The 26,540-nt window shown below is 43.1% G+C and overlaps 1 long non-coding RNA gene across 1 annotated transcript; it reads right to left on the bottom strand.

Moving 5' to 3' along the window:
• Positions 1-17,211: 17,211 nt before the first annotated feature.
• Positions 17,212-26,237, bottom strand: LOC132013152 (uncharacterized). Its single transcript, XR_009402896.1, has 3 exons — positions 26,121-26,237; positions 23,582-23,749; positions 17,212-17,455 (listed from the first exon to the last, which is right to left on the bottom strand). It is a non-coding gene; the product is annotated as an uncharacterized LOC132013152 (long non-coding RNA).
• Positions 26,238-26,540: the final 303 nt, after the last annotated feature.

Genomic DNA, 26,540 nt, shown 5'->3' with positions numbered 1-26,540 from the left:
CTGGCACCAGGAGGTCATGGATGACCTTTGACAGCCTTGTTCAGGAAGGAGGAAGAGGAGGACGCAAGGAAGGGCAGCCTCTCTCTTTTTGAAGGGCTAGACAGCTCCTCAAGCAAAATCCTGAGTCTATTGTCTTCTGGATACTTGACATACTATTGCACTAGATTCAAGGACTGTGAATTGGTACATCTTTTCTAGAGAACAATTTGGCAACGTGTATCCAAATATTTAGTGAAGAAAGAATGCTGTTGTCCATGATCTCTGCCCACTCACCATCCAAAGATGGCGTCTGCTTGGGCGCTGTCAGTGCAATAAAAGGAGACAGTGCCCATGGGAGTTTGCAAACTAGCCAGTCTCATTCTGATCAGCCTGCTCTCCAAGGACCTGTGACTAGTGAGTGTGCTGGCTACCTCTGAAGACGGAGCAATAGCAGATGGGCATTTGGTGTCTAGCCTGTAGATGCTTCTCCAAAGAGGTGCTCCCTATTAGAGGCCCCTTCCCACCTTGGCAGTAACTTGTCCATTCTTCTGGTAGGCTGGTGGACTTAGCTTTTATTTGCCTTCTAAGAACAGGGCTTCTGTTTCAAGAGAAGAGCCAGGAATCAGAGGATATTGGTTTAAATTTCCTTGGTAGTTAGCCTTGTGTGGGGTTCTTGGTAAGAGCTGTGTAGGGGACCAAGGCAGTGAGGATAGAGTGGGGGTGGGCACAGTCTGGGATATGGTGTCTTATGTGGAAAGGCTCTAATTAGGTGTTAGTGGTAAATTAAAGATGGCTATAAAATGTCTCTCTCACTAGTGAGAAGTGGAGTTTATTTCCCCTCCCCTTGAATCTGGGTTGGCCCTGTAATTGAATCTGGTGGAAGTGACTTCGTGACAGTTCAAGGCCTAGCCTTCTGGGTCTAGCCTCCTGCTTCCTCCCTAGTGGGCCATTGTCTCTTTTGATTGTCACGCTTGGAACCCAGCCACCATGCTGTGAGATGTCCAAGCCATAGGGAAAGACTACACTATAGGCACTTTGGTCAAGTCTTAGCTGAGCTCTGAATTGACAGCCAACATCAACTACCAGCTGTGTGCCCAGGCCCTCTTGGATGTTCCAGCCCAACAAAGCCTCAGATGACCACTACCCCAGCCACCATCATGTGGAGCAGAAGTTCCACTCAGGGATGCCCAGTCAACCCATCAACAGCATTGTAAGAAATAATGCAAAAGTTGCTTTCTGTCACTAAGTTTGGGCTGGTTTGTTATGCAGCAGTAGAGAACTGGGACAGTTTTCATTTATAGTTTCCATGGACTTGAACCCAATTTCTAGGTAAACAATCAAGAGCAAACCCTAAATTAGCCATTAGCTTCCCTCTTTGCTACCTAGAACCCTTTTCACAATCCCTTACAAGTTGCCAAACAAGGTGGGAGCTCCTTGTTTCCTCTGTCTGTCTCCTTGTGGTCAGTATACAAAGTAGAGTGAATGTCTCAACATGGGGCTGGGGCACAGAGGGACTGGGAAAATCCAACTGATGATGAGGGGTCTTCTCCAAATGAGTGATTAGAGCCCCTTGGGGTTGGGGCCATTTTTACACAGTCAGCTGAACACAGCATTCATTTTTTTTTTTCTGGTTAGTCTCCACAAGAGAGGGCCAGATGCCAGCACTAGGTGGGCCCAGATTGCTAAGCTCCCATTCTTTCTTGCACTGAGGGCTAATTTTGTTCCATGATATGACACTTGATCCCGATAGCCGTGTGTTTGTGGCTTGATTCTGCACCACTGATTCAAGTCTCCCAGGCTCCTGCTCCACTGTGAGCCCCGCTTATCCCTGCAACCCTATTCCAAACCCTCTGGTTGATATTAAGCCTGAGCTCCAGGGCACCATGACATACAATCTTATGGCCTTGACTATTATTTCATCTGTATTAATTTTTCCCAAAATTTCAGTCATGAGTTTCTCAGGGATAGTATGACAAAAGCCTGAAGTATATTCCTTTTGGTCTCCTGGGAGCACAGAGTCAATGCCAATTTGCTGGGCGATCGTGGTCCTGTGAAGCAGAGTTTTGAGATTGAAACAAGAATGGCTCAGAAAGCTCTGGGTCAAAAAAAAAAAAAAAAAAAAGAAAGAAAGAAAGAAAGAAAGAAAAAGAAAAAGAAAAAGAAAGAAAGAAAGAAAGAAAAGAAAGTTCTGGGTCAATTACCATGGCCAAAGTTTCACTTTTCTTACTGGTTGTGATCATTGTTAATAAGCATGCTAAGACTCTTTAACTCAAATAAATTCATTTAGAACTGACAAAATTCTCTTTAAACTCATACTACTGTTATAACTTTCTGTATTTCAGATTTAAAGCAGTTTCTAGCATGATGGTTATATTGTTTTCATATTGTCAAGAACATAAGTGATAGCAGGAAGATCTTATTACCAGGAAAAAAAAATAAAATTAAACAAGGTGGTCTGTGGTGAGTTATCGTGTATGGAATTAATTTCTCATCCAGGTTTGGATGATCTCATAAATTGTTCTTTTGGTTGGCAGTTTCACCCTAGCCTGATAGATTGAATTATTTCCTTGTAATTCAGACCCCCTGTGCAGTCTGTAACGAAGAACACATTGTGTGTCTTGGCTAGCCTGGGTGGTGGAGGACAGATGCCCACAGTCGTCTCAGAGCCGTCAGCACTGAGCTCAGCCACACATCCTTGAGGGACAATCAATGACACTATCAATGGCACATTGTTGCAATATCAGGCCAGGGGGGTGACCTAGATGAGAGGGAGTTCCTAGAACCCTGAGTCTGGCATGGGTATGTTTACACTATGAGGTCTGTTGCAGACAGTTTGGCCCAACACCCGTAGAACAATGGGACTTCGCAGACTTCTGTGGCACCTCAGGAAGACAGTGGCTCAAGAGACTAGCATTGCAGAGGCCCAACCACAGGGTAATGGCTTCCATATCTCTCCTGGAGGAGCAGCCCTCACATATTTGAAGGACAAAAGTAGGAAGAATCTCAGATCCTTCAAATCCAGTGGACCAGAACAGTCAGACAAGAGAATGCACTTCTAGAAATAAAAACTGCCTAGCCAAGGTGTCTCCTTTGGACCCTGCAGGTGCAACGCAGCACCCTACAAAGCTGCATCCTCTTTCTTCTGGGTGGGAGAAGGGGACAAATGCTACTAGCCTCACCCAGAACCAAACCGTCTGAAGGAGGATGCTGATGTGACTTCCCACTACATCAGAGATCCAGGCTCACTGCACGTATAACATTCGCTCCCTCTGAAATCGCAAATAAAACAGCCACGGGAGAACTGTTGCCTCACCAATTACTGTGGCACCTGATCTAGAAACCATCTTTGCAGCTGAAACCCAAGGCCCTGGCTCCTCCTCCTTGACCGGCAGCCATATTTCTGGAGCCCTCTGCCCTGGCTGGGCCATGAGGTGGCTCCGGAGAACGCTTTTAACCAGCATCGTGGAAACCCAAACTTCATTCAGAGAGAAGTGCTGCATAGGACCACTGTTATTTATAGCATTTGCCCAGGACAGGGATGTCCTGGGACATGGGACTTTCAGGGCCTAAACTAGAAATGCCAAACACACCAGGACTCATGCTCCAGGAGCAGGGGAGAGGAAATCCCAAAGGCACCTTGATTCTGTACGAGCTACCCTCCAGCTGTGGGCTGCCTGGCCCCCTGGGCTCTCTAGGCAAGTGCTCTCTCCACCACCTGACATGCCTACAGCTGAGATTTGTGCCCAGGGGCTATTTGAGCTCTCTCAGCAAGCTGTGTCTCCCAATGTCAAAGGAGAGGAAATGCAGGACAATGGCCCACAGAGCTGAGGTTGCTCCCACTGTGGTTCTCCATTGCTTCTCAGGCGAGCATCTGCCACACTAAAAATATATATATATTAACTATATATTAACTTAGAAAAAAAATTCCAGCATAGTTAGCATACAGTGTTATGTTAGTTTCAGATGTACAATATAGTAATTAAATGATTCTATGCATTACTCAGTACTTATCATGGTAAGTGTACTCTTAATCCCCTTCATTTATTCTGCCCATCCCCCCACCTCCCCTCTAGTAACCATAGTTTGTTCTCTATAGTTCAGAGTCTGTTTCTTGGTTTCTCTCTCTCTCTCTTTGTCTTCATTTGTTTGTTTTCTTTCTTAAATTCCACATATGAGTGAGATCATATGACATTTGTCTTTCTCCAACTGACTCATCATTTCCCTTAGCATAATACTCTCTAGCTCCACCTACATTATTACAAAGGGCAAGATTTCATTCTTTTTCGTGGCTGAATAATATTCCATTATATATGTAAATAAACTATTTTTTATATGTATACATATATACATCATGTATATGTATATGTATGTATACATATATACACACATATAAAATATATATATTATGTATATATAATATATATTACATCTTTATCCATCTGTCAATGGCCACTTGGGCTGCTTCCATAACATGCTTATTGTAAATAATGTTGCAATAAACAAAGGAGTGCATGTATCCCTTAAACTAAGGTTTCTGCCTTTTTGGGTAAATAGTAGTGTAATTACTGGATAATAGGTTAGCTCAATTTTTAACTTTTTGAGGAATTTCTGTACTGTTTTCCACAGTGGCCACACCAGCTTGCATTCCCTCCAACAGTGCATGAGGGTTCCTTTTTGTCCACATCCTCGCCAACACTTGTTTTTTGTGGTTTTGATTTTAGCCATTCTGACAAGTGTGAGGTGATATCTCATTGTGGTTTTGATTTGTATTTCCCTGATGATGAGTGAGGCTGAGCATCTTTTTATGTGTCTGTTGGCCATCTGGATGTCTTTTTTGGAGACATGTCTGTTCATGTCTTCTGCCCATTTTTTAATGGGACTTTTAGTCCCACACAGAGGCCAGTTTGGAGGCTTGACAACCCAAGTATGCAGCAAGAGCCACAAGAGCTGGTCAACAGATTTTTCTCCTGCCTGAGGCCATCGGGTCGTCTTTGTAGAGTTGTGAGTCAGAGACCCAAGCCTCATCCTGGGTAGTGCCCTTGTGAGGTCTGGAAAAGATATACAGATCATAAGCAGTGGAGACATGTTCTTGTCAGGAGATGGTTTGTCCTACTAGAAAAGAGTGCAATACACAGGAAGCGCAGACTCCTTCTTGTCACTTGGGAACCCCGAGCTGCTGCCAGCCCATTTGGGTTGTGTGGTCTCATGGGCCAGGCTGCTGAGGGTAGAACACGGGTGTTGAAAGGGCACTCTCTTAACGTGGCCCGAAGCCTGCTTTCCCTGCCTTCAGAACTGTAGGCAGCACAGGGCAGAGGGCCTGGCCTGCAAAGTCACAAATCGGGCACGTAAGGAACACTGACAGTGACCACCTGGTCCTCGGACCAGCGACGTCCTACTCTGTGCAGCTCCTACGAAGGGTAGCCACTGAACCGAGAAACTGCAAAGTGAAACTGGAACATCACTAGAGCAGTATTGGAATGACATGCCCGATTTTCTGCAAATGGAAATCCCGAAGAAATTTAAAATTCCTCAGTTGTGTCTGGATTTTCGGAGTATTGTTTGGGGCTAAAATTATTGGTAACCCAGCTCACTGAGCCCCAAAAGAGAAAGGGGGAGAACCCTTGAAAACCTGAACCTCTGTGGCCTGATCGGCAATGATCAGAGCCCCAAACATCCTGCCGCCTGATTTGATGTTTCTTTTCTCTCCAGGCCCTTCTAGGCCCGGCCAGCTTGTCTTTTCTTCCTCTTCCGAGGAAGACATCTGACCCTGTCCTGCCCTCGTGTTTTCCTCATCTCCTCTTGTCTCACATATGCTCACTTTCCGGGTGCAGCTCACATCCTGCCTCCTGCTTGAAGCCCTCCCGGATGCTTCAACTTCTACCTGCCCAAACGTAGGGCACTGTTGGGCTGCCTCACTCACTCTCTCCCAAGCAGGTGGGGCAACCCATGGCCCAAAGGTGTCATTGAAGTGGCCATAGGTGCATGTCTGTCGCCCTCACTGGACAGCAGGCTATCTGAAGGCAAGGTCTATCTTTCATTTTCTGGACATATCCATCCAGGTGTGGCCCTTGGAGAAATTCAGTGGCGATTGCTGATATCGTTGGATCAAGTTGAAACCCTGGTTAAAGCCAGGGTACACGTGCATCTGCTCCCACCCCTCGGTGTTTACCCAAGAGAAATAAAAGGACACCAAAATGCCTGTACAAGGATGCTCACGGCGACTTTATTTGTACTCGCCGAAAACTGTAAGCTGTGCACATACCCATCAATAGGAAATTAGATAAACATATAATGGGTCATACACATTCATCATTTGGACGAACCTCAAATGCATTTCCCTGAGTAAAGCCTTGCACGAAATAGTCAACGCTCCATGATTTCATTTCTGTGAAATTTGGGAATAGGTGAACTCATCCATGGTGAAAATGGTTGGAGCAGGGCTGGCTTCTGAGGGGCAGGTGGGGACAGTGGCCGAGAAGGGGACATGAGGGAGTGCTCTGGGTTGATGGTACTATTCTGTGCCTTGATAAGGGTTTGGGTTGCTCAGGCCTATGCATCTGTCCAACCTCAAAATTATATACTTAAGGGTTGTACATTTTATCGGTCAATTTTTATCTCAAAACACAGTGACAAAGGTTGAATATTAACCATGTGCAAGTCAGAGCACACCAATGTCTGCAGTTCACTTTGAAATACATCAGAAAGGAAAGTGGACTGATGGATGAAGAGAGGGATGGACAGATGGATATGGGATGAGACATCGTAAAGCAAAGCAGAATGAAAGAAAACAGTGCTGGCCGCCAGTCAAACCACCTTGCTCACCCTTGGTGTGGCTGTTGTCCGGGAGGGCCGGCCAATGGGCCTGCAAGGGAGGAGGTGGTGTTCTCTGGGGCGAACAGGTTTCTGGGGACCAGGAGGAGGTTGGTGAGGCAAGCCAGACATGGGGAGCGCAGCGGGAGCTCCTAGAGGGCTGGTCAGGGAGGGCCAAATGAGGAAGGGCAGTGGTGGGGCTGGCTGCAAGCAGGTGGCCCAAGACTTTGATCTCCAGCCTGTGGCCAAAAGGCTGCTCTGTCCTTGGCACCAGCAGGTACGCAGGAACGCTGAGTGAGTGGCAGACTGGCTAGCTCACTCCATTGCTGGGCCTACAGCCCTTGAAGTCCACAGTTGAATTCATGCTTCAAAGAACTATCTTTTCTTAGGAAACACTGATAATCCAAACCACATCTAACCTCATTCCTCCCTTTGATAGGGTAACTGAGCTGGAAGATCAGAGGAGAACCAGAGAGTTCGCCCATCTGGAATTCAGCAGAGGTTGAAAACGGGCAGCCCTCGGGCTGGATCCAGCCCACAGATGTGCTATGTGTTTTGCTTGGCCTCCCAGAGGGTTGGTTGTTTTTTTATTTTGTGTGTGTGTGTGTATGTGTGTGTGTGTGTGTGTGTGTGTGTGTGTGTGTTTTAAGCTTAGTTTAGTTCAGTTGCCAATGTTTTAAAATCACATAAGATCTAGATTGTCTACATCTCTTGAAATGTTGGAAGGTCCAGCAACCATGGACGTACATGGTGACAGCTGGCAGGAATGAGTGACTGCTGGCCCCTCAGAGGCCGTCTCCCATTCACTCCTACCCTCTGGGCATGGGCATTCCAACCCCTGGATGACATGCCATCTGTGTGGATGAGAGAGAGAAACCAGGGCTGGCTGATAGGAACACTAAACTAATCTCAACACGATAAATAGTTCTTGAGCACCTACCATGGGGGTTTGGTTCTGGGCACACAGTGGAGTCTCAAATGACTCCGTCTCTCTTCTAAAGGAACTTAGATTCTAGAAGAATAGATGAATCAGGAAGAAAGAAAGAATGAATGAAAGAAGAAAGAAAGAAAAATAAAGAGAAGGAAGAGATGGAAGGGGAGGGAGGAAGGAAGGAAGAAAAGATTACAGGGGTGCCTGGGTGGCTCAGTCATTAAGTGTCTACTTTCAGCTCAGGTCAGGATCCCAGATTCCTGGGATTGAGCATCGAGCGTTGGGCTGCCTGCTCAGTGGGAAGCCTGCTTCTGCCTCTCCCACTCCCCCTGCTTGTGTTCCTCTCTGTGTGTGAATCTCTCTCTGTCAAATAAATAAATAAAATCTTAAAAAAAAAAATCACAAGCAGTGATATTTATCCTAAAGGGACAAAATGAAAGGGGAGACTCAGTAGAGAGTTACTTGGGGTAGGGAGTGCTTGCCTCAGGCCGGGTGTTGGGGAAGGCCCGCCTGGGGAGACATTGTCAGCTAAATCCTGAAGGGTGACTCTGTGTGGGGAGGATCACTGAGGTGGATCAAAGGCCTTCAGTGGGGCTGTGCTCGGGTTCTTTCAGGAGCCAAGGGAAGCCAGGGGTGAAGGGTGAAAGTCACACCTAAGGTTGGACAGGTGGGCGGTGGGCAGGACTTGTTAACCAAGTCAAGAGTTTCAGTTTCCCTCTGGGTGCAGTCTGGGTGAAGCCATCAAGTGTTTAAGGCCAGAAAGAGACACAGTCAAATTTCATAAAATCAGTCTTGTTATGGGTAAGGAATGCAGCCAGAATTCTCATCAGGAGGCCACTGCGGGGCCGGGGGAGACAGCCGTGGCACGGCCAGCAGAGGAAAGAACTGGATCCAGGTACACTTTTGAGGAAGTTAATTCATAGCTGCTTTTGGGAGGAGGAGGCCCTGGAGATGCAATCAGTGGTTGCATCAGAAGCGAGTTCACGGCGAAATTCAGATAAAGATTACTGGGGACACCGCAGCCCCACTTTGGCTTCTTCCCAAGTGCAAGATGCTTTCACATGGGATATGGCTTCCCTTGATAGCTGCGTGTGACCTAAAGTGGCAAGCAGTTCATTGCAAATAGAAAATATCTGAAAATTCATGTAGATTTTGCATTAGAGTCTGTGATGTATCTGATTTTGATCTGACCTTTAAAAGTTGTAAATGACATAGCACCAATAAACAAACGAACAAGAAAAAGAACCAGCTGTCCCTCCCAGCATCCCTGGATAAAACTCTCTTCAGTGATTCCCAAACAGGGCTACGCATTGGAATCACTTGGGAAACTTTTAAAGATGCTGATGCCTGGGTCCCCTTCCCAGAGATTCTGACTTAGCTATTCTGGGACATGACCAAGGCACCTGGAATTTTTTTTTTTTTTTTTTAATGTAGGATTTTAAAATTTATCCTACAGAGAGAGAGAGAGAGAGAGAGAGAGCACAAGTGAGCAAGCACATGTGAGGAGGGGGAGGGGAAGAGAGAGAATCTCAAGATGTCAAGCAGACTTCCCGTCCAGCATGGGGCCCAACATGAGACTCGATCCCATGATCCTGAGATCATGACCGGAGCTGCGATCAAGAGTTGGACACTGGTGCCCCCCAGAAGTCTGTGTTTACAATATCTCCCCTGGTGACAGGTCTGATACCAGCCCTCCTCTCAAAAGGTAGACAGAGTCATGGCCATTGGGGGATGGGGTAGAAGGTGAGCAAATTCGTTCTGTAAAAGACCAAATAGTAAATATCTCTGTGGGCAACGCTGTCAAAACTACTCAAGTGTGACACTTTAGTGTGAACGCAGCCATAGACAATATGTAAATGAATGAACATGGTCATGTGCTAATAAATCTTGATTTAAAAATATAGGTGTGGGACTGGATTTGGGCATGGGACTAGAGTCCTGCTGAGGGTAAGGTTTAGCCTAGTATGCTGGCCTGAGCCAGGCCTCCACCGAGTACCTACACCTTGTCCACTTGAAAGCATTGTTCACAGAGCCCAGGATACCCTGCTGTATGGCTGCTTTAGGCTGGGAAGTGAGGAGGGCTGGGACCCAGCTGGAGGAGGGGGAGATGGAGGTGGTTTTTCTGGCTTCTCCTTACGGAGACTTGGAGGGGTGTGGTTGGTGGGATCCCCAGGCCTGGGCATGTCTCCTAAGTGACAAGGTCAGCCAGGCTAGTCCTGCAGGGGTGGTAAGTGAGCCGGTGAGCTTGCTATCCAAACCTGGTAGCTCATTCTTCTGGAAATTATCTTCATGGAAAATTTTGGAACATTATAAAGCCACTGAATACAGAAAGGAAAAAATAACAACTGAGTGAAATGAATAGTGAGAAAGAGCCCTCAGAGGTGCCAGAGGCGGGCTCTTGGCCTGGTAAAACACACTCAGTTTCAAACCCACAGAATAATTGCAGGAGTCAGGAGTCGTGCACACTTAACCCTGTGATTTCTAAGAAGTGAAATGCTTGGGGCGCCTGGGTGGCTTAATTGTTTCCTCATCTGCCTTCGGCTCAGGTCATGATTTCAGAGTCCTGGGATCGAGCCCTGAACTGGGTTCCCGGCTCAGCGGGAAGCCTGCTTCTCCCTCTCCCACTCCCCCTGCTTGTGTTCCTTCTCTCGACAAATAAACAAAGTCTTAACAAAAAAAGAAAGAAAGAAAGAAAGAAAGAAAGAAAGAAAGAAAGAAAGAAAGAAAAGGAAAGAAAAGAAAAATAAAATGAAATGAGATGGTTGACAGAGAGAGAGGACAATCCCTCAACGGGTGAAACTCCTCACTTGGGATTGCCTGCTGGATCTTCCAGTTCATACCACATGTTGCAATAGTCTATTTATTTTTATCACTATTGTTTATTACATGGATGCACACATATTGTTGTGCCTCTGTTCTGCTGATGAACACTTGGGTTGTTTCTGTTTTGGGGTCTGTTATGAATGATGCCGTTTATACAGGTTTGCGTGAACGGATTTTCTTGGGTAGATACCTAGTATTGGAATTTCTGGGTTATACAGCAAGCATATGTTCAAATTTTTAAAAAATTGTCTGACCATTTCCCAAAGTCTGGCTGTATAATTCTATATTTACATCAGCAATGTATGAAAATTCCAGTTTCTACGCATACTTACCAACACTTGGTGGTGTTACTCTTTGGAATTATAGCTATTATAGTAGGTGTGGAGTGGTAGCCTGTTGTGGTTTTCATTTGCATTTCCATGATGGCTCATGGAAATGATCAGCTTTTCCTGGGCTTATTAATCATTTGTACTGATTATCTATGTAAATGTTTGACCATCTTAAAAATTGGGTTTCTTAGGGCGCCTGGGTTAAGCCTCTACCTTCAGCTCAGGTCATGATCTCGGAGTCCTGGGATCAAGCCCTGCATCTGGCTCTTTGCTTGGTGGGGAGCCTGCTTCCTCTTCTCTCTCTGCCTGCCTCTCTGCTTCTCTGCCTGCTTGTGATCCCTCTCTGTCAAATAAATAAAATTCTTAAAAAAAAAAAATTGGGGTTTCTTGGGCTGCTTGGGTGGCTCAGTTGTTATCGTCTGCCTTCAGTTCAGGTCATGATCCCAGAGTCCTGGGATCGAGCCCCGCATCTGTCTCCCTGATCCTTGGGAGCCTGCTTCTCCCTCTCTCTCTCCCCTTGCTTGTGCTCCCTCTCTTGCATTCTCTCCATCAAATAAATAAAATAAAACCTTCAAAAAAAAATTGGGTTGCTTGTCCTCTTACTATTGAGTTTTCCTTTTTGTCTTTTTGAAGTTATAAAATACACATTACAAAAAATTTACCATTTTAACCATACATTTGTCATTAGGTATATTTATTTACCTTGTTGTGCAGCCATCACTGACATTTATCTGCAGAGCTTTTTTCCATATTCCCAGTTGAAGCTCTGTACCCATTAAACACTGACTCCTTATCCATCCCTCTCCCCAGCTCCTGGCAACCACCATTCTGCTTTCTGTCTCTGTGAATCTGACTACTCGAGGAATCTCATATGAATGGAATCATACAATACTTGTCCTTTCGTGGTTTATCTCACTTAACATAGCATCTTCAGGGCGCCTGGGTGGCTCAGTGGGTTAAGCCACTGCCTTCGGCTCAGGTCATGATCTCAGGGTCCTGGGATCAAGTCCCACATCGGGCTCTCTGCTCGGCAGGGAGCCTGCTTCCTCCTCTCTCTCTCTGCCTGCCTCTCTGCCTACTTGTGGTCTCTCTCTGTCAAATAAATAAATAAATAAAATCTTTAAAAAAAAAAAAAAACATAGCATCTTCAAGGATATTCTTGTTGTGGCATGTGTTGGCATTTCTTTCCTTTTTAAGGCTAATAACATTCCACTTTATCTGCATACTGCATTTTATTTATCCTTTTTTTAAAAAAAGATTTTATTTATTTATTTGACGGAGAGCTAGAGAGCACAAGTAGGCAGAGCAGCAAGTAGAGGGAGAGGGAGAAGCAGGATCCCCAGCTGAGCAGCCCAGTGAGGGGCTCGATCCAAGGACCCTGGGATCATGACCTGAGCTGAAAGGAGACACTTAGTTGACTGAGCCACCCAGGAGCCCTTCCATTATCCTTTCATCCATTGATGGACATTTCAGTTGCTTCTTATTGTTGAGTTTTAAGAGTTCTTTATATATTCTGGATGTAGTCCAATTTACCAATATTTTTCTTTTATGGCTCACATTATTTATTTATTTATTTGTATTTTTTATAACAGTTGGATCATGTTTTTGGTGACCTATCTATGAATCTTTTCAAAATCCCAAGTCAAAAAGATTTTTTCATATGTTTTCTTCTGGAAATTTTATAGGCTCAGCTCTTACATATTAGTGTATCTATCATCCACTTTGAGTTAATGTTTGTGAGTTGCATAAAGGTCTAAATTCATGTGTTTGCATTTAGATATTCTACTGGCCCAGTACCAATTCTTGAAAAGCCCATGCTTTCCCCCACTGAATTGCTTTGACACATTTTGAAAATCAATTGACCATATATGTAAGGGTTTATTTATCGAATTTCTTTTCTGTTCTGTTGATCTGTATGTTCATCATTATGCCAATACCATGTATTCTTGACTGCTGTAGATTTCATATAATAATTTTTAAGATTAAGCTTTATATAGCAAGCTTTGATATTTTCAAAGCTTTTCAAAGAAATTTCAAAGCTTTTCAAAGAAATTTCAAAATTTCTATTAAGATTTTTAAAAATTTGTTTTAGGACCTTCGCTTTTCCATACGGATGCTTGCAAACAAGGAGAGTTTTGTCTCTTCCTTCCCAGTCTGTATTTTATTTGTCATGTCTTACTGCACTGGCTACAACCTTCATTTGAACAGAAGTGGTGACAGCAGACTTTATTGCATTATTCCCAGCCTTTTTTCAAAAATTTTAATTAACATTTTTTTTCTTTCCTTACAAGTATGTTTTTTCAATTAATTTTTTAAAAATTCCAGTGCAGTTAACACACAGTGTTATATTAGTTTTAGGGGCATAATATAGTGACTCAACAATTCTATACATAACTCGGTCCTCATCGTGACAAATGCGCTCTTTAATCCTCATACCCCTCCTCCCTCCCACCCCTCTCTCTGGTAACCATCCGTTTGCTCTCCACAGTTAAGAGTACTTTTTGGTTTGTCTCTTTTTTCTTTGTTTTGTTTCTTAAATTCCACATATGAGTGAAATCATATGGTATTTGTCTTTGACTGGCTTATTTAGCTTAGCATTATTCCCAATCTTAGGGGAAAGCATTCAGTTTTTTGGCACTAACTAAAAAGCATGCTGTTAGTTTTTGTTGGTGCCTTTATCAGACTGAGGACATTCTTTCTATACCTAGTTTGTCAAGAGTTTTCATCATTAATGGGCATTGGATTTAGTCATGTGCTCAGTCTGTTGTGATGGTCATGTGATCTTTGTCTAGTCTTCTACTTACATATTACATGAATTATTTGATTTTGGGTTGTTAAACCAATCTTGCATTCCTGGGATAAATCCCACTTGCCCAGGGTGCATAATTCTTTTAGTATGTTTCTGGAATCAGTTAACTAATATTATATTAAATATTTTTATGTCTGTTCATAAGGGATATTGGTTTGTTTAGTTCTTTTTTTCTTGTGATGTATTTATCCGGCCTTGGTATCAGATTAATACTGTCCTCGGTGAATTAGTTAATAGTTGTTTTCTCCTCCTTTATTTTTCTGAAGGACTTTGGGTAGGGTGGTATTTGTTTTTTAAATGTTGATACAGTTTGCTAACAAAGTCATTTGACTGTGAGCTTTACTTTATGTAATGATATTTAGTTCCTAATTTATTTTCTTTACACTTTATAATTCTATTAAGATTTTTAAAAATTTCTTCTTGAATCTGTTTTAATAATTTTTAGGAATTTAATAGTCATTTTAGGAATTTGACTACTTCATCTAAATCATCTAATTTGTTGGCATGAAGTTGTTCATAATGTTCCCTTAAAAGACTTTTAATTTCTGTAGGTTCTCTAGGTATGATACCACTTACAGTTTTAATTTTGGTATTTTGTGCTTTCTCTCCTTTTTTTTTTAATCCCTTGGTCATTTTTGTTAAAATTTTCTCAAATTTCTGGGTCTTTTTGGAAGACCAACTTTGGTTTCCTTGATTTCTTCTGTTAATTTTCTCTTTTCTATTTGTTAATTTCTACTCTGAGCTTCATTTTTTTGTTTGTTTGTTTGTTTTTTTGTTTTTTACCCTGGACTTACTTTTGGCTTGAATTGGCTTTTTAAGATACAAAATTAAGTTACCATTTTTTAGGTTTTTTTTTTTTCCTTTCCTTTTTTTTTTTTTTTTTTTAAGATTTTATTCATTTATTTGACGGAGAAGCACACAGTGAGAGAGGGAACACAAGCAGGGGGAGTGAGAGAGGGAGAAGCAGGCCTCTTGCTGAGCAGGGAGAGGGATGTTGGGCTCCACCCCAGGGCCCTGGGATCATGACCTGAGCCGAAGGCAGATGCTTGACAACTGAGCCACCTAGGCACCCAGTTTTCTTCGTTTTCAAGGTAAGTGTTAAAATCCATAAATTACTCTGCCAGCATGCTTTGGTTGTGACTAAAATTCTGATATGGCATATTTTTCCAGGTTGGCTCAGTTCAAGATACTTTCTAATTTATATTTCCCTGTAATCTCTTTTTTTTGACTCATAATATTCTGTGAATAACCTGGATTTTGCCTTCATACGTACTTGACACATATGTAGAAATGAATTAGGGGAGCAACGGAGTATGGTACTGAAATATGCCTTGAGATCAGCTCCCATGGTCACATACCTCTACTGCCTAGCAGAACTAAGCATGCACTCTGAAGCCAGGCCAACTTTTTTTGAATCCCATCTTTATCACTTACTGCCCTGTGACCTTGAGCAAGTTATTTAAACCTTCCTAGCCCAGTTTCCTTACTCTATATCATAAAGTTGCTGCAAGGAATAAATGAGTGATATATGTAAAGCACTTAGTGTCTGGCAAATAGTAAGTCTTATATGTTCGCTCATCAATAACCAAGCCTAAAGAGTCTCTCCCCTTTAACTATTAACAGTAGCCAGTGGAATTGGATGGAGAAAATCTACAAGCATAGTTTAAAATGAATTTCTGTGTTGTAAGACTTCTTAGGGAATAGAGTGTCAGGGTTGAAAACCAACACTTAACTTCTTATTTGAAAGGACTAAACTGTTGTAAAATATGAATATATATAGGAATTTTATTTTAATCCCATAAAAGAAACAAAAGGATGACACTTGCAACACATGCTACACAAGATGGTTATCTTGCCTATATTTTATGGCATGATTAATGTCATGAGAATCCCAAGTATCTGAGATAGTTGTAATTTTCCTTTATGATGTCTTTAATAGTCTTTCCTTCTGATTCTTACCATTAGTGACATTTATTATACTTGATAGGATGTCTTTTTTTCCACCACAGTGTACATTCTTTATAAGCAGAGACTACAGCTTTTCATTATTATTCCTGATCCTGGAATATAGTAGGTGCTTAATAAATACTTGTTGAATATATATATATTTATACATACACACACACACACACACACACACACACACACACATATATATATATATATACATACACACACACATATATATATATGTGAATGAATGAATGAACGTATACTTAAAGTAAAAAACTCTAGAGACATCCACTCCCCCTTTTAGGGCTGTGTGGTATTTCCTTTCAGACTATTTCTTAGAGCAGTCAACAAAGGAGCTATTTCATTGGTGAAGGTAGAAGTAACCAATGTTGATTTAGAAGGAGGAGAAATATATGTGAGGCTTTAATATTTATGAACCCTCCTGTGGTATCTGAAAAAAAATTACTTTCCAAAGTAGATTCCCCTTAGAGGTAAAGAATACTGTGATGGTTAGTATTACGTGTCAGCTTGACTGGGCCAGGGGGGATACCCAGATAGCTGGCACCATTCCTGGTTGTGTCTGTGAGGTTTTTTTCTGGAAGAGATTCTACAGTAGACTGAGTAAAAAGATTACCTTCACCCATATGTACAGGCATCCAATCCACAAAAAGGCCAAGGAAGGACAAATCCCCTGCTCTTGGACAGGGGAGCTCCTGGTTCACAGGCCTTTGGACTTAGACTGAATTATACCATTGGCGTTACCAGGTCTCCAGCCTCTAGACGGCTGACTGAGACTTTTTGACCTCCATCACTATATGCGCCAATTCCTATAATACATCTCCTCTTACATATCTCTCTATATACATTTTTCTGTTTCTCTAGAGAACCCTGACTACAAATATATTATGGTCGACTTCCTGAAATCTGTTTAACCGCAGATGAGTAGGCTAGACCAGTTAGTCCAACCAACTAGTTAATTCCGTCTGCCTTTGGATGATGATCCAAGACCCATACACAAGCCAATTCTGTCTAGTGAAATATGGGAGGACATCTGTAAGTAACTGCCGAGAAAGTTACATCTCTCCCATGAGAAAGGAGAGACTCACTATGGGACTAGATGCTATTTCTTCCTTTTAGGCACATTGTCTTATCTGGATACACCACCTGGAATAGTTGCAATAAAAGCATGAAGGTGGGGGCACCTGGGTGGCTCAGTGGGTTAAAGTCTCTGCCTTTGGCTCAGGTCCTGATCCCAGCGTCCTTGGATCAAGCCCCGGATCAGGCTCTCTGCTCAGCGGGGAGTCTGTTTCCTCCTCTCTCTCTCTGCCTGCCTCTCTGCCTACTTGTGATTTATCTGCCAAATACATAAATAAAATCTTAAAAAAAAAAAAAAAGGCACAAAGGCGAAGCCAGTCCAGCAGGGGCAATGCAAAGAAATGGAAGGAGCCTGAGATGTTGATGGTGATGCCATTAGGTAGTTAAATCAAATTCCGTGAATTGATACATACAAACACACATGGATTTCATATATAATTTTTTCTCAGCCTTTTGAGAATAAGTTGCAAATATCATGAACTTTAACCATAAAATGTTTCTCTTTCTTAGAAACTAGGGAAATCTTTTACATAACTATATATAACTATGAAATTCAGAAAATTTAACACTGATACAGTACTGTTACTAAAAGACATTTCACTAATCGTCCCAATATTGTTTCTAGCAATACTTCTGTCTTGACAAGAATCCAGTCCAGGATGATGCATTACATTTTGTTGTCATAGCTCTTTAATCTGGAATGGCCATTCAGAATTTCTTTGTCTTCTACAAAAAAAAAAAAAAAAAAAAAAAAAAGTTTAAGAAAACACATCAGTTCGGTAGAATTTCACTCAGCTTGGGTTTATCTGGTAGTTTCCCCATGATCAGAAGCAGGTTATACAGTTTTGGCAGCAACACAACATTGTTGATGTTAAGTCCTTTGCAATGCATCGCATTGGGAGAGATATAAAGTCAATTCTCCCTGTTACTCGTGGAGTAAACTTTAGTTACTTGCTTACAGCAGAATCCACCTCTGGCTCATTCTTATGACTTTAATGCCTATACTCTCAGTGGGACACAGAATCATCCTTCTTAGGTGATGGGTGGGCTGCATGGAGTCATTTCCATGATCCTGGATAGGCTTTAAATTATAGGGCCCCTTGGTAAGGAATGGGTTCAAGATGTACTTTGAGAGCTGAATTTGGAATAAGTGGGGATTGCGCCCTCAAATATTCAAGGAGCCCATTGCCAGATAATCCTAAGTCAGTGGAAAGGGTTAACAAGGACAAGGGCCATCTGGTTTTCCTTAAGGAGGGCTAAGCTTCCCCCAAATATCATTCCTTTACACCTGAAGAAGTTTTAAATGGTCCTGTTCCCATGGAATCCTCAACCAATGTAGACCTGACCTGTGATTTATATAAAAAGTAGCTGGTCCTTAATTTTCCCCACAATGGCTTCATTCTTACCTTATGAACCTGCTTTGTCAGTGTTCGCTTTGATTTATGGAAGATTTCAAACTCCCCAAATAACTATCCCTTTTCTTTTCATTAAAGTTAATCCCCACAAAGACACTTTCATCCTCTGATTAGTCATGCCCCAGTGAACCTTGCTAACCAGAGGCTAAGTTATTGATGTGTTAAAGAGGTAATCTCTAAGTCTTGGGACCACTGAAGAAACCCCAACATGTTATTTGACAGTCAGAATCTCACAATGTATTGCCTCCTTTGAGCAGCCTTGGTCGCACGCGTTCCTTGGGGTCCATAAATCTCTCTGGCCCGACTGTCTGTGAGGACTGAGTTATTGTGGGGCTGAGTTTAGGCTGCCAACACACTGCACCCCGGGGTATCATGGTGCCTTCTCCAGACTCCAGTTTCCATTCCCAGTAACATGTACTCAGTAACAAATCTATTACACCAGAAGCAGCAGCTCATTGTTTGATGTCCTGACTATGGCTTTCCTCATAAATTTGCAGCAACCCACAAGTCAACAAGACTGTAATCTCAGTGTGATACTGGCCACCAATGGCACTAACCCTTTCTCCTATCTATTGATTTTGAGCAAAGTGCAAGCTTGGCTCACCCATTAGTGAGTCTTAGATAATGTTGATGTCCTATCCGTACAGAAGAGCAGCCCACATGGAAATGTGGAATAATCCCTCAACAACAAATGTTAAGTTTGTAAAAAAAAAAAAAAAAAAAAAAAAACAGTAAACCTTAAACCTTTTTACACATGTGAGGTTCAGTCTGACACATATAAAGACAATGTTTCTCAGCTGGCAGGATCATTCATAGGACGGTCTGTGCCTGTGGTTTAGTGTTTGGCTTCTTCAGTGCTTACAGCAAATGGCCAGAGAGATTCCTAGTCTTTGTGACAATCTCAAACACCCACAGACATTTTTTTTTCCCCTGAAAACTGTTTCAATTGTCTCCTGGAAAGATAACAACCTCCCTTCTCCAAGTCAGCTAAGAACCACAGTCTTAAAAGAAAAACAGCGGAAAGAGGAGATCTTAAGTACTACCTTTCCAATTTACAGGCAGAAGGCCCATCCCAAGAAAACCTATTGACCCTGGCTTTGTTGTTGTTGTTGTTGTTATTGTTCAATAATACCCACGTGTTAGCATATGCTTCTGTAGGTCAGAAGGCCAGGTGGGCCCCGCTGGGGTCTAGGCCTAGGGTATCTCTGGGCTGAAACCCAGCTGTCAGCTGGACTAATCTCAAAGCTCCGGAAAAGAATTGCTTCCAGGCTCATTCAGGTTGTTCACAGAATTTAGCTCCTTGTGGTTGTAGGACTGAATGTCCCATTTCTTGCTGAAGGTCAGCCAGGACCAGCTTCTAGAGGCCGTTCACATTCCTTCTTAGGTAACCCCCTCAATCTTCCAACCAGCGACATCTTGAATCATTCCCTCATTTGGAATCCCTCTGCCTTTCTCTTCTGCCACCAACTGGAGGAAGCACTCACTGAGCTCAACATATGGCCTCTGCCCTCTTTATTGAGATGAACCCACTGATCATGAGCTTGGATGTTGGGACATTGTTAAATTGTTATAAAATTGTCTAATGGCTTATTCTCCATGTCGGTACTTTACTCATTGAGGAGCAGTTTATTTTCTTAAATGAAAATTATTTTTTAAATTGTGTCAATTACACAGAAGACAGATGATAGATACCAAAAACTCAGAGAACTGCTGTGATACTGTGATTTGTCCTTGTCTTTAGTTCTGGCGCAGAGCTCCTAAAACCCTTGGAATTTCCTAAGTGATGAGAGGGATAAAGGTGTCTAGCATGCTAATAAGGTGACTTTTGGAAAGCCACTAGGTAACCTAAGGATGGGGGCTAGTTGCCTGGGGAATTAAGCATGTGATTAGAGGGTTGGAACATTCAGCCCCACCTCCTGATTTCTGAGCAGAAGTGAAGGGGCTGGAGATTGAATCTAATCACCAACGACCAATGATTTAGTCAATTGTGCCTCTGCAGTGAAGCCTCCATAAAAACCCAAAGGGATAGCGTTCAGAGAACTGAGATCGGAGATTCTGTAGCCTGATGATCAGAAGCACAGAGGACAAATGTGCACTTGCTACTGCCATCTGAAGTTGCGGGGTGGGGGGGTGGGTGGCAGTCTTGTAGGACTGAACGCTTGACCTGTGGGGTCTGACCCTATGTACACAGTGTCAGAACTGAATCGAGTTAATTGCCTGACAGTGGGGAAAACCCCACTGATTAGAACTGGGTGCAGAATCAGAACTGGATAGCTCATACCCTCCTCAGCCACCTTTCCACAATCTCACTACCTTCTCTCTCTAGAAGAAACCCCAGGTATGAGCCGGTGGGCATACCTCCAGACAACTTTTAACACTTTACATACATTTATATGCACCCCTGGAAAAGGCACAGTCTTGTTTCATGTAGGTGTTTTTATATAAATGATTACCACCCTCTACATCTAATCTGAAAGTTGCTTTTATCGCCAAGCAGTATGTTTGGGGGGTTATCTCTGGTGGTTCATCCATATGGATGTGATTCATTTCTCTGAATGTCCTGTGTGTTGTTTTATTTAGGCATTCCCCCTTTTGCTGTATACTTTTATAGTTCTCACATTTGCAAGCCGTGCTGCACTGGCTCTCTTGCGTATGCCTCCTTGTGGGGAGGCACAAGTGTTTCTCTAGAGAAGATACCTACAAGTGTAATGGCTGGTCCTGCGGTAGGACCTCTGAGTTATGAGATACAGTTAAATTGCTGCCCCTGAGGACCAGGTGAGACTAATCTAATCTACAGTCACAGCACTCTAAGATCTCTCTTACTCCACATCTTCACCACACTAGAGCCCATCCCACTTAAATATTGCCAGTCCCATAGGGATGACTTCAGTCCATCTGGTTTTTGTTTGTTTGTGTGTTTGTTTTTTATTAAAGTATAGTTGACACAATGTTACGTTAGTTTCACCTCTTTAACATAGTGATTCCACAAGTCTAATGTTATGCTCTGCTCACCACGAGCGTGGGTTCTATCTGTCACCACACAATACAACATAGGTCCTCCTTGTTTTGATTTACATTTCCCTGTGTGCTAATGAGACTGAGTGACTTCTTATATGTTTATTGGCCATTTACAGATCCTCTTTTAAAAAACTACTGCTCGGGGCGCCTGGGTGGCTCAGTGGGTTGAGGTCTCTACCTTTGGCTCGGGTCGTGGTCTCAGGGTCCTGGGATCAAGCCCCGAATCGGGCTCTCTGCTCAGCAGGGAGCCTGCTTCCTCCTCTCTGCCTGCCTCTCTGCCTACTTGTGATCTCTGTGTGTCAAATAAATAAATAAAATCTTAAAAAAACAAAACAAAACAAAACCAATGGTCATATTCTTTAACCATTTTAAAATTGGATTATTTGTCTCTTAATGATTTACAAGCATTCTTTATACTAATCCTTTTTACTAATCTTTTGTTTGCTACATATGTTGCAAAGTATTTTCTCCCTGAGTTGCTAATATTTTAACATTGTTTATGGTGTTTTTTGTTGTATAGTTTTTTATTTTGAGGTAGAGAAATATATCTCTTTTTTTACTCCATACTTTTTATTTTGGGGGTCTGAAAATTGCTTTTAGCACCTAGCGATAAGTAACTTATCCTTCACGTAGGGTCGTAATGATAATTTCTACATTTTCTTCTCATAATTTTACATTTAGGTCTTAAATCCATCTCGAATTTTGGGAAGGTTGGAGGGCTTAAGTGGGTGTATATGATGGGAGATGGTGATTTTAGTCTCTTTCATGTGTCTATTTATTGAATAATCTGCCTTCTCCCCACTGATTTGAAAGCTGCCCCTACCTTCTTCCATATACCATATACTATATACTATATACCATATAACCTACTGTAACCCAAGTCATGTGAGTTTGCTCCTTGATGAGTCACAGAAACCACACCAAGTAGTCATTGCACAAAGGGAACTTCATTTGCAGCAAGTAAGGAGATGACAGGCAGTAAGTTCCAAAACCATGACTCCTCAAGCAAGGGTGAATGGGTTCCTTGTATTTAGGGCTAGGGTGAGTATTTAGGAAGGGGAGAGTATCATCATACATGCAGGTGGGCTTAAGGTTGCACATGTGCCTTAGGGAAGCATGCCTATTCACACACTGTGTGTTATGTAAATGAGGCTTGTGCTCCTCTTTGGGTGGAGAGTTCAGTATTATAATGAGGAGGTAACTGTCAATCCCTCCATGGGCTCCTCCACAGCCATTGAACAGGCATGAGTCGGACGGGGCTCGAACTGGTGGGAAGGGCCCCGGGCCACTGGGGCTTTTCATCTGGGCTGGTGTTATTGCATGAGGGGTAGTTCTGGTTTCCATCAGGGGATTCTATGCCCGTTGGCTCTTTAGCCTGAGTCAGATATAAACTTGACTCGGGCAAGGAAGAACTTGAAAGAAGAGCTTATGGAGGGATGCCTGGGTGGCTCAGTGGGTTAAGTCTCTGTCTTCAGCTCAGGTTATGATCCCAGGGTCCTGGGATTGAGCCCCACATCGGGCTCTCTGCTTGGCAGGGAGCTTGCTTCCTCCTCTCTTTCTGCCTACCTCTCTGCCTACTTGTGATCTCTCTCTCTCTGTCAAATAAATAAATAAATAAATCTTAAAAAAAAAAAGAAGAAGAAGAAGAAGAATGGAAAAAATGGAAAAAATGAGAGACAAAGTTGGGGGAGAGCCAAAAGAACTTAAGAACTACTAATGGTGGCAAGGCTTAAGAACTCCTAGTGGCCTGCTGTCGACTAGAAGGCTGACCAATAACAGAAACAGTCCGCTGACACGTATCTTGTATGTTACATGCATCATATACTGTATTCTGACAATAAGTTCAGCTAAGAAAACGTTATCAAGAAAACTGTAAGAAAGAGAAAGTACATGGACAGTACAGTATTGTATCTATTGAAAAAAAAATCCGCCTCTCAGTGGACCCGCGTAGATCAAATCTGTTCTGTTCAAGGGTCCCCGGTATATAACGCAAAACGCAACTGAGCATCTTAATGCAGCTGGCGAGGAGCGCCAAGGACGCTGAGAGAGTGACTGCATGGCCCCCGGGGTAGCCTTTTTGAGCCAAGCTGGAGCCAAGAGCAGAAGGATGAAGGCAAGAGCAGGAGCATGACCTGGGAGAAGCCCCAGATCAAAGGCCTTGAGGGGGGAGGGGTCATGGTCTTGAGGATCCCACGGAAGCCAGCAAGGACACGAGAGCCAGATCATCAGAGGACTGCGGGCCACAGTACGGAGGCTGGGTTGTACCGCACTTGGCAATGAGAAGCAGGGGGAGGCCAGGGAAGGGAAGAACTATGCGCTTATTAGAACAGGTTCTTCACAGCAACAAATCTGGAAGTGGGTATCATCTAGAGCTGTCACCTCCTGTGGGTTTTTAAAAAGATGGTAATCATCATTTTACCGTTTTCCTGTTGCTACCCTCTCCTTTGGTTTCAGTCTCAGTCTTTCGTAGGACAGTAATTCCAGTTGAACAGGACATCACTGTACTGTTTTTCTTGAAGTCAGCTGATGAATAAACCCCGTTCTCTTCATTTTGACGGCTGGGTAGCAGCTTTGCCGTGTTCTTTAGCTGGATGGGGAAAGAAATAGAGGGAATGAGCGAATGAAGATTTCGTTTTCCTTCCTCCCGGCCTGGAGATGCACTCGGGCTTTCATGTGACAAAGGTGAAGTCTGCGCTGAAAATCAGTGAGACTGGCATCAGCCTGGGGGTGGCCGGCTCTGTCTCAGGTACGGACAGGCAAGCACCGTGGTTTTCCGCTTTGGATCTCCTGCTTTGGTACTGAGACTGTCAATCAGTAGGATCCAATCACCCATGGCCGGGACTTCTTTTCTTTAGCTTTTCATAAACCTTGGCCAGGCTCCACAGCAACTGGTAATAAAAATACTCAGTTACTGTAGATGGGATTAAGTGTCATGTTTTGTTATGCATCAGAAACTGATTTTGAAACAGGAAGCAAAAGGTAAGACCAGCTCTGGAGGGAAACGTATTAACAATGGAATCCTCCATTACCTGTCACTGGGAGTGGTCTTTCAAAAACCGCTTTTGCAAACCATAAAAATACCCAGTAAATCTTCATGTTTGCAAAGGGCAATATTAAGAACTCTGGACTCATACTGGTTCTGGACACTTTATTTAGCCTGGAAGCCTCATTTTTCCAATCTGTAAAGTGAAAATAATTGTACCTTTTCACTGGGTGATGGGAATAAATGAGGTAATACACTATATGTGTGTGTGTGTGTGTATATATAATGCATTTTAGACTTGTGCCTAGGGTTCCTCTGATAATGTTGTTAGTCTTATTTCTGAGAGGAAAAGGCCAGCCTTTTCTACAGGAAATCTGAATGAAAAACTACAAACTACAAGAAATCACAATGAAACTGTGTGTTATGGGGCACCTGGGTGGCTTAGTTGGTTAAGCGTCTGCCTTCAGATCAGGTCATGATCCCAGGGTCCTGGGATGGAGCCCCACATTGAGATCCCTGCTCAGCTGGGAGTCCGCTTCTCCCTCTCCCTCTGCCACTCCCCATTGCTCATTGTCTCTCTTTCTCTAATAAATAAATAAAATCTTTTAAAAGAAGAAGAAGAAGAAGAAAGAAAGAAACTATGTGTTAGGCCTGGAGAATATATGGAATGCATGTTCCAAAACATAGTGACTGTCCTCATACATGTTCCAGCAACATGATCATAATCGCCGGTCCGGCCTGTACTCAGTGGTCTGAAATTGAGACCAGGGCTCACTCTTGTGGGCTCAGGTCCTCTTCCCCGCTCTCACCTCACCCCATCCATTCATCTGATCTTGTCCCTAAATATTGATCGCTTTTTCTCTCTGCTTTCCAGCCTTTGGTTTAGACCAGGGATTGGCACACTTTTTCTGAAAAGTGTGAGATAGTAAAGATTTTTTGCTGTACCAACCATACAGTGTCTATTACAACTACTCAACCCCGTGATCCTAGCACAAAAGCAGCCATAGTTATGTAAAAGAATAGGTGTGACTGTGTTCTAATAAAACTTTATTTATAAAAACAGGTGGAGGTCCAGATTTCATTCAGAGGAGGTTGTTAGCTGGCCCCTGATTTAGACCACCATGATCTCTTGGAGGTTAGGAGTATGGTCCTGCACTGCAGGTCTGATCTAATTCTCTCACCTTCAATTTAAAATCTTTCAGTGGTTTCCTTCCTTCCTTCCTCCCCTTCCTTTTTTTTTTTTTTTTTTTTTTTTTTTTCTTTGGTTCTTTCCCCCCCTTCTTTTTTTTTTTTTTTTTTTTTTTTTTGCAAAGGGTGGTCTTGAACCCTATCATTAAAATCACTTGACTGCTTTTCTGAATGCATCGATCGACACTCCTCTCCAGAGCCACTAAAACAGAGCTGGATATTAATGAGTATCCCTTGGAATTCCAATGCAGGAGTTCTCAAAGTGAGCCCATGGACCCCTGAGGGTACCTCGTGTGCTTTTGGGAGGTCTGTGATGCAGGGAAGAATCATGAAGTGTGTTGAGGGCGGGAAGAAAGCCTTATGGAGAAGGTGATACCTGAATAAAGGCCTGGAGGAGGAAGTGTATCTCTGCAAGGAATATTCCAGACAGAGAGAAAGCCCCCAGGCTGCCATGAATGGTGAGGAGGCCAGTGTGGTTGCTGTGTGTGTTGTGGGCCGGGGCGGGCGGGGGGGGGGGGGGTGAGGAAGAGGGAGCAATGAGAGAGGAGGAGACAGGGCCGCAGAGGAAAGGGGCCAGACAGATGGAGTAGGGCCTTGGAGGCCATTGAGAGACTTGGCTTTCTGCTCAGAACAAAATGGGAGCTGTTGGAGAGTTTCAGGTCAAATTATGCAAGCTATTCCAGGAATTCTAGCCATCTCTTCCTCCTTCCTCACACTCAGTCTGAGCATTTATCTCTCTCCCCCTGTGGGCTGCAAGTCCCCTGAGGATCCAGGCTCTCTGTCTTACCTGCAGCAGTGCCAGCCATGCCCTGGGTCCTGTGGGTACTCAACAAGTAGTGATGAATGTCAAATGCTTTTGTTTTCCTCCGTGGCTGGATTCTGATTTTAGTTTGGTAAAAACCTCTTGAGAAAGAAAACAGCCTTTTCCAAATAAACATGAAAAAAAAATAGTCATTTTTCTATGCGAAGCTTAATAAATGACATATTATCTTTTTTAAAAAAAAATCCCACCATCAAAAACACTTCACCAGAGAATGAGAAATCAACATGCCTTTCCTTTGTGATCATAAATAAATCTGAATTAAAAAATTAGTGTTTTCCGGATGCGATTCTGTGGCATTAGAAAAGCAAATCCCTCTTTTCTGTAGTGGGCCATTAGGGAGTTTCACAATTCTCTTTTCCGCTCTTCTCAGAATGTGGCTGGCCT

Source organism: Mustela nigripes, chromosome 3 (assembly GCF_022355385.1).
Source record: "Mustela nigripes isolate SB6536 chromosome 3, MUSNIG.SB6536, whole genome shotgun sequence".
In the NCBI taxonomy this organism is placed as follows: Eukaryota; Metazoa; Chordata; class Mammalia; order Carnivora; family Mustelidae; genus Mustela; species Mustela nigripes.
This window is presented reverse-complemented; position numbering and strand designations above follow the sequence as displayed.